This window comes from Lithobates pipiens, unplaced genomic scaffold (genome assembly GCF_037356315.1).
Source record: "Lithobates pipiens isolate NorthernLeopardFrog02 unplaced genomic scaffold, aLitPip1_a1.2 Scaffold_19, whole genome shotgun sequence".
Classification (NCBI taxonomy): Eukaryota; Metazoa; Chordata; class Amphibia; order Anura; family Ranidae; genus Lithobates; species Lithobates pipiens.
The window spans coordinates 584096697-584107321 of record NW_027507764.1 but is presented as its reverse complement, the minus strand read 5'-3'; the positions used below and the strand labels follow the sequence as shown (position 1 = coordinate 584107321).

At 50.5% G+C, this 10625-nt stretch overlaps 1 non-coding gene across 1 annotated transcript; it reads right to left on the bottom strand.

The window, feature by feature from the left end:
• Positions 1 to 10069: 10069 nt before the first annotated feature.
• On the bottom strand, positions 10070 to 10188 carry LOC143999642 (5S ribosomal RNA). Its single transcript, XR_013278104.1, has one exon. It is a non-coding gene; the product is annotated as a 5S ribosomal RNA (ribosomal RNA).
• Between the last annotated feature and the right edge of the window lie 437 nt (positions 10189 to 10625).

The following is a 10625-nucleotide window of genomic DNA, read 5'->3' as shown; positions in this document are numbered from 1 at the left end:
CTGTGAAACTGGTAGGCTGCTGGACCATGAGACTAGGGGAGCATGGAACTATTGGACTGACTGAAGGTGCAACTGGGGGCGTGTAGGACTGTTGGACTAGGATGGGTGTGGGAATGTTGGACAGGGTGAACTGTTGAACAGTTTGGAACTGTTGAACTGGGGGGATTGTGGAATCCAGAGATTTCCCCCACAATACTTTTTTCTGCCACTAGATGTCCTTAGACAGCATCATTCAGCCCACTTCCTCTGAACCCAGCTCATCCTGGACCCCTCCCACCCCCCAGCCTGTGACTGGACAGTGAAAGGTGAAGCAGCACAGTGATGAGCTCATCTATCAGTCACTCAGCTCTCTCCTGCAATGAGTATGCTCCATATCAAAGATGACCTGATTGGCTCATTGTGTTGCTTCTTCCTGGCACACTCCAGCTCTGCTGTACAGGAACTGCAGGAGGCAGATAGCAGCTCACGTTCAGGTACTGACGTCGCTTGTGTAGCGCCGGCTCCTGAAGAGCACGCGCTATATGTTTTTTTTTATTTATTTAATGTTACCTTTAAACCGCGGTTTGGTTTGGGTTTGATTGCTCTAAATTTAGACCTCAGCACCAGTCTGACTGGACTGTAGGGTGTTCTGCCTAGGCATAGGTGGCCCTGTTACTTGCGGCAGGCATGGAAACACAGTCTAGTTGGGTGCATTAAGGTTATTTTCTCTCTGAACCAGCCCAGTGGGAGTGTCACTCTTGCTGTGCCTTCTGGGAGAGGGTACTTAAGGTGCGGATGCCACATGTTTCGGGGGTTCCGGTCCAGAAGTATGTTCTGACTACATGGTCCTGGTCCTCCTGACCAGCCCCCAGGACTTCCATGGCCTGGGGTGCGGATCCACCGACTTTACGTCTCGGGGCTGGCTAGCACGAGGCAGGGAAACTGAAGGAAGGATTTGGAGGTGGTCCAGTGCCGTCTCGGTTAGTGGAGAGGCCCAGCGACTGTGAGGTTATCCGGGGGGGACTCTTCGGGAGAAGGCCACGCAAGGGTTGGCTTCTCAATAAGAGCCTGGACAAGCTGAAGGACCTATCGCCGGACCGGCTGCAAGATACTGGTACCACATGAGCGTTCTACAAGCATTTAAAGGGGTTCTGCACTCATAATACAACATTTGCCCATTCTGTTGCCTATAGTTAATATATCTCATAATGCCACCTGTTTTTTTTTTTTGATTCACCTACCTTTTGTAATCTTCAGTACTTTATTTTAAACCCCTGCGGCGATGGGCGGTCTCTTGCGGGGATCAGCGTAATTTCCTGTTGAAGCCCGCACTGTCTCCTGGGATCTCGTTCGTGTAATCCCGGTAGACATTGCGGCTAATGCACCCGACATCTCGCGAGATTTCGGGTGCTACAGCCGACATCTCGCGAGATTTCGGGTGCTACAGCCGACATCTCGCGTGATTTCGGTAATTACAGCCGAGATCTCGCGAGATCTCGGCTGTAATTACCAAAATCACGCGAGATGTCGGCTGTAGCACCCGAAATCTCGCGAGATGTCGGGTGCATTAGCCGCAATGTCTACCGGGATTACACGAACGAGATCCCAGGAGACAGTGCGGGCTTCAACAGGAAATTACGCTGATCCCCGCAAGAGACCGCCCATCGCCGCAAGAGACCGCCCATCGCCGCAGGGGTTTAAAATAAAGTACTGAAGATTACAAAAGGTAGGTGAATCAAAAAAAAAAAACAGGTGGCATTATGAGATATATTAACTATAGGCAACAGAATGGGCAAATGTTGTATTATGAGTGCAGAACCCCTTTAAGTTTCCCTCACGTGTTCTATAGCAAAGTCTGTGGCAGAGACTTATTCCTGACTCAAGCACCCTGTTGGCTGCTAGGCCTGGTGAGAGAAGGACTATCCAATTAGGGTGAGAATCCAGCTGTGAATGGCTATTCTCTGGATTTATTCAAAGTGAGAGACTGTTTCATACGGAATTTAACATTAAGAGTACCTGGACTTTTCACCTAAACCCTCTGATCCTATGTTGAGAAACTGTGTTACTAACTGTTTTTTGCAAATAAAAATCCCTTTAAGTGGATCTGTCATCAGTCTCTGCAGTTTTTGGGCCATCTACCTCGGGAAACCCCTAGACAGATACAAGGTGAAGAAGGTAACGGTAAGCCCAATAAATTAAGCTGCTCCTTCGTGGGTCAGTGCTACACTTGCAATTAAAAATTTACATTGAATGATGTATGAAATGATCACAAATCTGAATAAATTTGTGTCTTTTATATCTGCCGGGAGTTCAGCTTTAAGATCTTAGCTTGTTGCTTCCAATATGGTGTCACCGCGAGGAACAAGGGAAGATGACGTCTGTCCTGTAACGATGGTGTCACACATGAGACGTGTCGCAGAGTCCCGTCATCCTCATAGATTTATCTCATATCAGACCACGAACCGACACTGCAGATAAGAGCGGGCGACAGCGTCCCCTCCCCCCGCCAACCGCCAACCTGTCAGCCATGACTGATTGATGCCGCAGCTCGAGCTCATTTCTCAATCCACAACCTTCTACCCCGTCCACCGGGAAGACCTGTCAACCGCACCGATCTCAGGATCAGAGATGAGAGACGGCACTGCAGATAAAGGACACCTGTCCCGCTCCCCCTGATGGGAGATTCATCACAAATCAGATAGAGATAATAAATAAAAAAAGTGCGTCTGACCGCTGACACGGGCTTCGCCAACCCGCCGCAACTGTCCCTACAGTGAGGACAGGGATGAAGGAGAGGGTTACCCCAATTAATGTGCATTCTAACCAATGGAACACACCTTCGCTATCAAGTACCTTGCGGTGATTCGCACGTTACTGCAATTCATTTTGAGGGCAATGCAGATCCAATCTGATGCCAGTAAACCTCGGTGCATGGTAATTTGCTACCATGCACTGTGGTGCGCGGCATTCCCGAAAATAGCACATTTCTTTTTTACTGGACGCCAAAGTCTGAATGCCAAACCCCCAAAAAAATGTTCTGGCTGTAGTAGGCAATACGTAGAACCAGTCAGAGCCGGTACGGGGGGGGGGGGGGCAGAAGGGCCAGATGCCCTGGGCACCCCTCTAATTTTTGGAAATATTTCCTTCTATCTTTTCATGTGACAACACTGAAGAAATGACACTTGTCTACAATGTAAAGTAGTGAGTGTACACAGGGCCCAACCTGGGCGGGTGCGCAGGGTGCAGTGCACTCAGGTGCCACAGAGGTGGAGGCGCTAAAGCGCCAGAATGATCCCCTCCCTCCTCCTCCTCTCCTTGTCTGTGACCAGAGGTGGCTGTCTCCACTAGCAACTGACAGGAGCGGATCAGAGGAGGAGAGACTGTGCCGCCGCCGCCACTGTGTTTCCTGCCCAAGCCCATCCCCCTCCCTCCTCCAATCAGAGGAGGAGAGCGAAGCAGGTGGAGATCGTAGCAGCTGTCTTTATGTGGAGAGAGACCAGCCGTGCAGTGACGTCGCTGGGGGGGGTGGGTGGTCCATGCCTGACATGTGTTCCAGTTCTCCTCCTCTTCTCTGTCTCTCACTCCTGCCTTCTGCCCAAACTTGTCACGATCTTCTATCCATACTGGCTGCATACTGTCCTCTCCTCTGCAGCTGCCGCCCGGTGTTTTTATGTACCAGAGTCTGTACTAATGGAGGGGGGTGGTTTGTCCTGGGGGGGGGTCTGTATTAATGGAGGGGGCTGGTTTGTCCTGCCGGGGTCTGTACTAATGGAGGGGGGTAGTTTGACCTGGGGGGGGGGGGTCTGTACTAATGGTGAGGGTGTGGTTTGTCCTGAGGGGGGTCTGTACTAATGGAGGGGGTAGTTTGTCCTAGGGGGTCATTTACTAATGGAGAGGGGGTGGTTTGGCCTGAGGGTGGTCTGTGCTAATGGAGGGGGTGTGGTTTGTCCTGGGGGGTCTGTACTAATGGAGGAGGGTGTTTTGTCCTGGGGGGGTCTGTACTATTGGAGGTGGGGTGGTTTGTCTTGGGGAATCTGTACTAATGGAGGGGGGTGGTTTGTCCTGGGGGGTCTGTACTAATGGAGGAGGGTGGTTTTTCCTGGGGGGTCTGTACTAATGGAGGGGGTAGTTTGTCCTAGGGAGTCATTTACTAATGGAGAGGGGATGGTTTGGCCTGAGGGTGGTCTGTACTAATGGAGGGGGGGTGGTTTGTCCTGGGGGGTCTGTACTAATGGAGGAGGGTGTTTTGTCCTGGGGGGTCTGTACTATTGGAGGTGGGGTGGTTTGTCTTGGGGAATCTGTACTAATGGAGGGGGGTGGTTTGTCCTGGGGGGTCTGTACTAATGGAGGAGGGTGGTTTGTCCTGGGGGGTCTGTACTAATGGAGGGGGGTGGTTTGTCCTGGGGGGTCTGTACTAATGGAGGAGGCTGGTTTGTCCTGGAGGGGTCTGTACTAATGGAGGAGGGTGGTTTGTCCTGGGGGGTCTGTACTAATGGAGGAGGGGGGTTTGTCCTGGGGGGTCTGTGCTATTGGAGAGGGGGTGGTTTGTCCTGGGGAGTCTGTACTAATGGAGGGGGTGGTTTGTCCTGGGGGGTCTGTACTAATGGAGGGGGGTGGTTTGTCCTGGGGGGTCTGTACTAATGGAGGGGGGTGGTTTGTCCTGAAGGGGGTCTGTACTAATGGAGGGGGGTGGTTTGTCCTGAGGGAGGTCTGTACTAATGGAGGGGGTGGTTTGTTCTGGGGGGGGTCTGAACTAATGAATGAATGAATGAATGAGAAACTTGTAAAGCGCTACAATGCAAACTGAATCGCCTCAAGGCGCTGGATTCGTGTCCCTGTGTTGTAGAGCTTCTTAGAAGATGTGGGTCTTGAGTTTTTTCCTGAAGGCCAGATGGTTTTCTTCCATGCGGATGTAAGTCGGCAGAGCGTTCCATAGCCATGGTCCTTGGACTGAGAATTTCCTTTCTCCCTTTGATTTGTAACGGCATTTGGGAATGAGGAGAAGGTTTAAGTTAGATGATCGAAGGCTGCGATTGGGTGTGTAGTGTTTTATTTTCTCGCGTAGGTATTGAGGAGCGTCTCCATGCATGCATTTGTGGGTGAGACAGAGGGTCTTGAATGTGATCCGATTCTTTACAGTTAGCCAATGTAGGCTCCTCAGGGATATGGATTCCCAGGTTTTTTTTCCTGTTATCAGTCTTGCCGCCGTATTTTGGATGTGTTGTAAGCGCGGAAGTTGATATTGGGGTAGTCCTATGTAGAGGGAGTTTGCGTAGTCGAGTCGTGATTTAATGACAGTTCCAACTACCGCTGCTTTGTCCTCTTCTGGAATGAAGGGGATGAGTCTACGTAGCAGGCGGAGAAGATGGTGAGATCCGCTGACTACTGATCCTATTTGTGAATCCATTGACATTTCTGAGTCAAAAATGACTCCGAGACTCTTGGCCTTGGTCCTTGGAGAGATGGTCTGTCCAAAGATGGTGGGTGGTGTCCAAGGGGTCTCGGTTTGGGAATTTTGGTTTGCGTGTAGGATAAGAAGGTCTGTTTTCGATTCGTTGAGTTTGAGGGAGCTAGTGGTCACCCAGTTGTCTATAAAAGTGAGGCTTTTTTCTAGTCGCTGATGATGGTCTTTTTGTCTGGTGATACGAAAGTAGAGTTGCGTGTCGTCAGTGTATGAGTGGAAGCAGAGGTCTGATATTCTGATGATTTTGAGAAGTGGGCGGATATATATGTTGAAGAGCACTGGTGACAAGGGTGATCCTTGAGGGATTCCGCAAGAGGTTGCCCGTGTTTCAGAGGTGAAAGCTCCTAGTTTCACTGTCTGAGAACAATTTCCTAAGAAGAATGTGAACCATTGTAGATCTGAATCTGTGACTCCTGCTACTTCTGTGAGGCGGATGAGTAGAGTATTGTGGTCCACTGTATCAAACGCTGCACTGAGGTCCAGGGGGGTGACACCATGTTTTACTGCATGGGGTGACAATAACCCTAGGGACCCCACTGCAGCTGCTGGCTCTTTCCCCCCCCCTCCCTCTCCGCCTCGCCTCCCCCCCTTCCTCTCCGCCTCGCACGCGCTGCTGTACTAGTGAGAGGCGCTTGCCAGCACTGCCGCCCACTATATTGTTTCCCCCGCCTTCATATCAGCCAGGGAAGAAATAGAATAAAAAAAGGAGCAGAGAAGAGGATTGTGGGACATGTAGTCCCGTGGACTGGCAGCCCCTATGTAACATGGAAATTGCAGACCACGCAGCATGGCCATCTGCATGGGAGAGAGAGAGAGCCAGGAGCCCGGAAAAGTTTCCAGGGAAGTACACCCAGGACTCCAGAGGGAGAGGGCAGTGCTAAGGGAACACCATCAGAGAGAGAACTCCGCTGCCCTGCGCCACCAGAGGGAAAGCCACACAGCCTAGCGCCATCCCTGGCAGAGAAAGGAATGGAGTCATTGCCAGAATACAGATCTGGGTGCTACCCAGCGGAGTCGCCATGGGCATTTCAGAGTGAGCTGACTCCTGATCAGAGGAACCATTGTTGCTGGGCCAGGTGAGAGGGCTGATCGGCCATTATCTACTAACGTCCATAGAAACTGCCCTCTCTGACCATCTCCTGTATCATGTCCGCATTCTCTGACCATCTCCTGTATCATGTCTGCAGTCTCTGACCATCTCCTGTACTATGTCTGGGGGCTCTTTCTAACAGACTCTCTAACAGAAGGCCTCTCTGTGTGCATCAGAGAGACCCCCCCCGGGCTCATTACTCTCTTCCCGTATTTTCTTTATTGTTAAAAGATCATGGGAGGATCCCAGGGTAACGAAGACTTCTTAGGGGAGCATCTCTGTGTTTGAGTCGTTGCCATAGAAACATTTGCAAAGGGAGGAGTTAGTAAGAGGACCACGCCCATGTGGGGGTGCCAGAAATATTTCTGCACCCAGGCATCTGTGACCCTAGGATCAGCCCTGAGTGTACAGCTTGTATAACTGTAAAGTCGCTGTCCCCTCAAAATAACTCAACACACAGCCATTAATGTCTAAACCGCTGGTAACAAAAGTGAGTACACCCCTAAGTGAAAATGTCCAAATTGGACCAAAAGTGTCCATAATGTGTGTGGCCACCATTATTTTTCAGCACTGCCTTAACCCTCTTGGGCATGGAGGTCACCAGAGCTTCACAGGTTGCCACTGGAGTCCTCTTCCCCTCCTCCATGACGACATCACAGAGCTGGTGGATGTTAGAGATCTTGCGCTCCTCCACCTTCTGTTTGAGGATGCCCCACAGATGATCAATAGGGTTTAGGTCTGGAGACATGCTTGGCCAGTCCATCACCTTTACCCTCAGCTTCTTTAGCAAGGCAGTGGTGACCTTGGAGGTGTGTTTGGGGTGGTTATCATGTTGGGATACTGCCCTGCGGCCCAGTCTCTGAAGGGAGGGGATCATGCTCTGCTTCAGTATGTCACAGTACATGTTGGCATTCATGGTTCCCTCAATGATCTGTAGCTCCCCAGTGCCGGCAGCACTCATGCAGCCCCAGACCATGACACTCCCACCACCATGCTTGACTGTTGGCAAGACACACTTGTCTTTGTATTTCTCACCTGGTTGCCCCCCACACACACTTGTCACCATCTGACACCAAATACGTTTATCTTGGTCTCATCAGACCACAGGACATGGTTCCAGTAATCCATGTCCTAAGCCCTTGTACACACGGTCGGGCATTCGGACGGAAAATGTCCGATCGTTGTCGGATAATCCGACCATGTGTGGGCTCCATCGGACTGTTTCCGTCGGAATATCCGACGGACCAAGTTTTCCAGCTTGGCTATAAAATTTTCCGACAACATGATCCGATCGGACTTTGTCCGATCATGTGTAGAGAATTCCGATTGGACAAAGTGCCACGCATGCTCAGATCAAATTCCTACACCAAAGCTATTGGCTACTAGCGTGAACATAGTCCCGTCATAACGAAATAACGTCATCACGTTCTGAATGATCGGATTTTACAACAACTTTGTCCCACCGTGTGTATGCAACAGTTTCAGACAAAATCTGTCGGACAAAATCAGTCTGAAAAAATCTGATGGATTTGGTAGTCCAAATGTCCGACCGTGTGTACAAGGGCTTAGTCTGCTTGTCTTCAGCAAACTGTTTGTGGGTTTTCATGTGCATCATCTTTAGAAGAGGCTTCCTTCTGGGATGACAGCCATGCAGACCAATTTGATGCAGTGTGCGGCGTATGGTCTGAGCACTGACAGGCTGACCCCCCACCCCTTCAACCTCTGCAGCAATGCTGGCAGCACTCATATGTCTATTTCCCAAAGACAACCTCTGGATATGACGCTGATCACGTGACCTCAACTTCTTTGGTGGACCATGGCGAGGCCTATTCTGAGTGGAACCCGTCCTGTTATACCGCTGTATAGTCTTGACCACCATGCTGCAGCTCAGTTTCAGGGTCTTGGCAATCTTCTTATAGCCTAGGTCATCTTCATGTAGAGCAACAATTCTTTTTTTCAGATCCTCAAAGAGTTCTTTGCAATGAGGTTCCATGTTGAACTTCCAGTGACCAGTATGAGAGAGTGAGAGCGATAACACCAAATTTAACACATCTACTCCCCATTCACACCTGAGACCTTGTAACACTAACAAGTCACATGACACCGAGGAGGGAAAATGGCTAATTGAGCCCAATTTAGACATTTTTACTTAGGGGTGTACTGACTTTTGTTGCCAGCTGTTTAGACATTAATGGCTGTGTGTTGAGTTATTTTGAGGGGAACAGCAAATTTACACTTTTATACAAGCTGTACACTCACTACTTTACATTGTAGACAAGTGTCATTTCTTCAGTGTTGTCACATGAAAAGATAGAAGAAAAGATTTACACAAATGTGAGGGGTGTACTCACTTTTGAGAGATACTGTATATAAATATCTCAAATAAATAATACAATCAAAATAAAATAAAATTGTATAATTATGTTTGTGAGGAGTTCTGAAAATGTTCATTTTGTGACCGAATAGATTGTAAGCTCTTCAGACAAGTCGTTGAGAGTGTGACATACAACTTACATCTGTGTATGCCGGCTACATGTGGGATTGTCCGGCCTTTTTCTGCTTAACATTAATTGTATTACTTGCCGTGCTGATGAAATCTCAAAGTGCGTCGACGTTTCCCTTTCAGCAGCTAACAATGCGCAGTATGTTATCTACGGTATACGGTATAATGGACGCGTGGCTCCGTCTCCACGGAAACCTTTATTACGCTATATGGAGATGAATTTTAACAATTTGCAGAGAATTATTCCAGTTATTTTATTTTCATGCAGCATTATGGTAGCAGAGATTTTTTATTTTTTATATATATATATATATATATATATATATATATATATACTGTATATGCGCAAATTCGTTGGTATGGAATTACATTTATGCAGAAATATAGAAGAATAAGCTATTGGGGGAGGGGGAAATTTGTTATTATTGTCTGCAGGGTTTGGATAGACTTGGGTAAGCTCTACTAAAGTTGCTTCCTTTTTAGGACACACAAACAGTCAATTTTTCTGTCAAATATAAAAGATGAGGTTGTGTCTTGTAAATAGATACCCAACATGTCAAGATTTATGGCGCCTGCCAGCGAAATGGCAACAAATTTTGTACTCAAAATTTTCCATAGGTGATGCATTAAAAGCCCTATAGCAATGGCAGCAGCTCTAGGCTAGCGGGTGCGGGTTCCAGGAAGCGGCTCCAGGATAGCGGGTGCGGGGTCCAGGCAGCAGCTCTAGGCTAGCGAGTGCGGGTTCCAGGAAGCGGCTCCAGGATAGCGGGTGCGGGGTCCAGGCAGCAGCTCCAGGCTAGTGGGTGTGGGGTCTGGGCATCGACTGCAGGCTAGCGGGTGCTGGGTCCATGCAGTGGCTCCAGGTTAATGGGTGCCCTCGGACAGTGGCTCCAGGCTAGCGGGTGCGGGGCCTGGGCAGCGGCTCCAGGCTGGCAGGTGTGGGGTCCAGGCAATGGCTCCAGGCTAGCGGGTGCGGGGTCCGGGCAACGGCTCCAGGCTAGCGGGTGCGGGGTCCGGGCAACAGCTCCAGGCTACCCTACGGCACCTGGCATTCCCAGGCGGTCTCCCATCCAGGTACTAACCAGGCCCGACCCTGCTTAGCATCCGAGATCAGACGGGATCGAGCGCATTCAGGGTGATGTGGCCGTAGGCTAGCTGGTGCGGGGTCTGGGCAACGGCTCCAGGCTAGCAGATGTGGGGTCCAAGCAATGGCTCCAGGCTAGCGGGTGCAGCATCCAGGCAGCAGCTCCAGGTTAGCGGGTGTGGGGTCTGGGCAAGGACTCCAGGCTAGCGGGTGCTGGGTCCGTGCAGCGGCTTCCGGGCTAACGGGTGCGGTCAGGCAGTGGCTCCAGGCTAGCGGGTGCAGGGTCCGGGCAACGGCTCCAGGCTAGCGGGTGCGGGGTCCAGGCAATTACTCCAGGCTAGCGGGTGCGGGGTCCGGGCAATGGCTCCAGGCTAGCGGGTGCGGGGTCTGGGCAACGGCTCCAGGCTAGCTGGTGCGGGGGCCGGGCAACGGCTCCAGGCTAGTGGGCGCGGGGTCTGGGCAGCGGCTCCAGGCTAGCAGATGTGGGGTCCCAGCAATGGCTCCA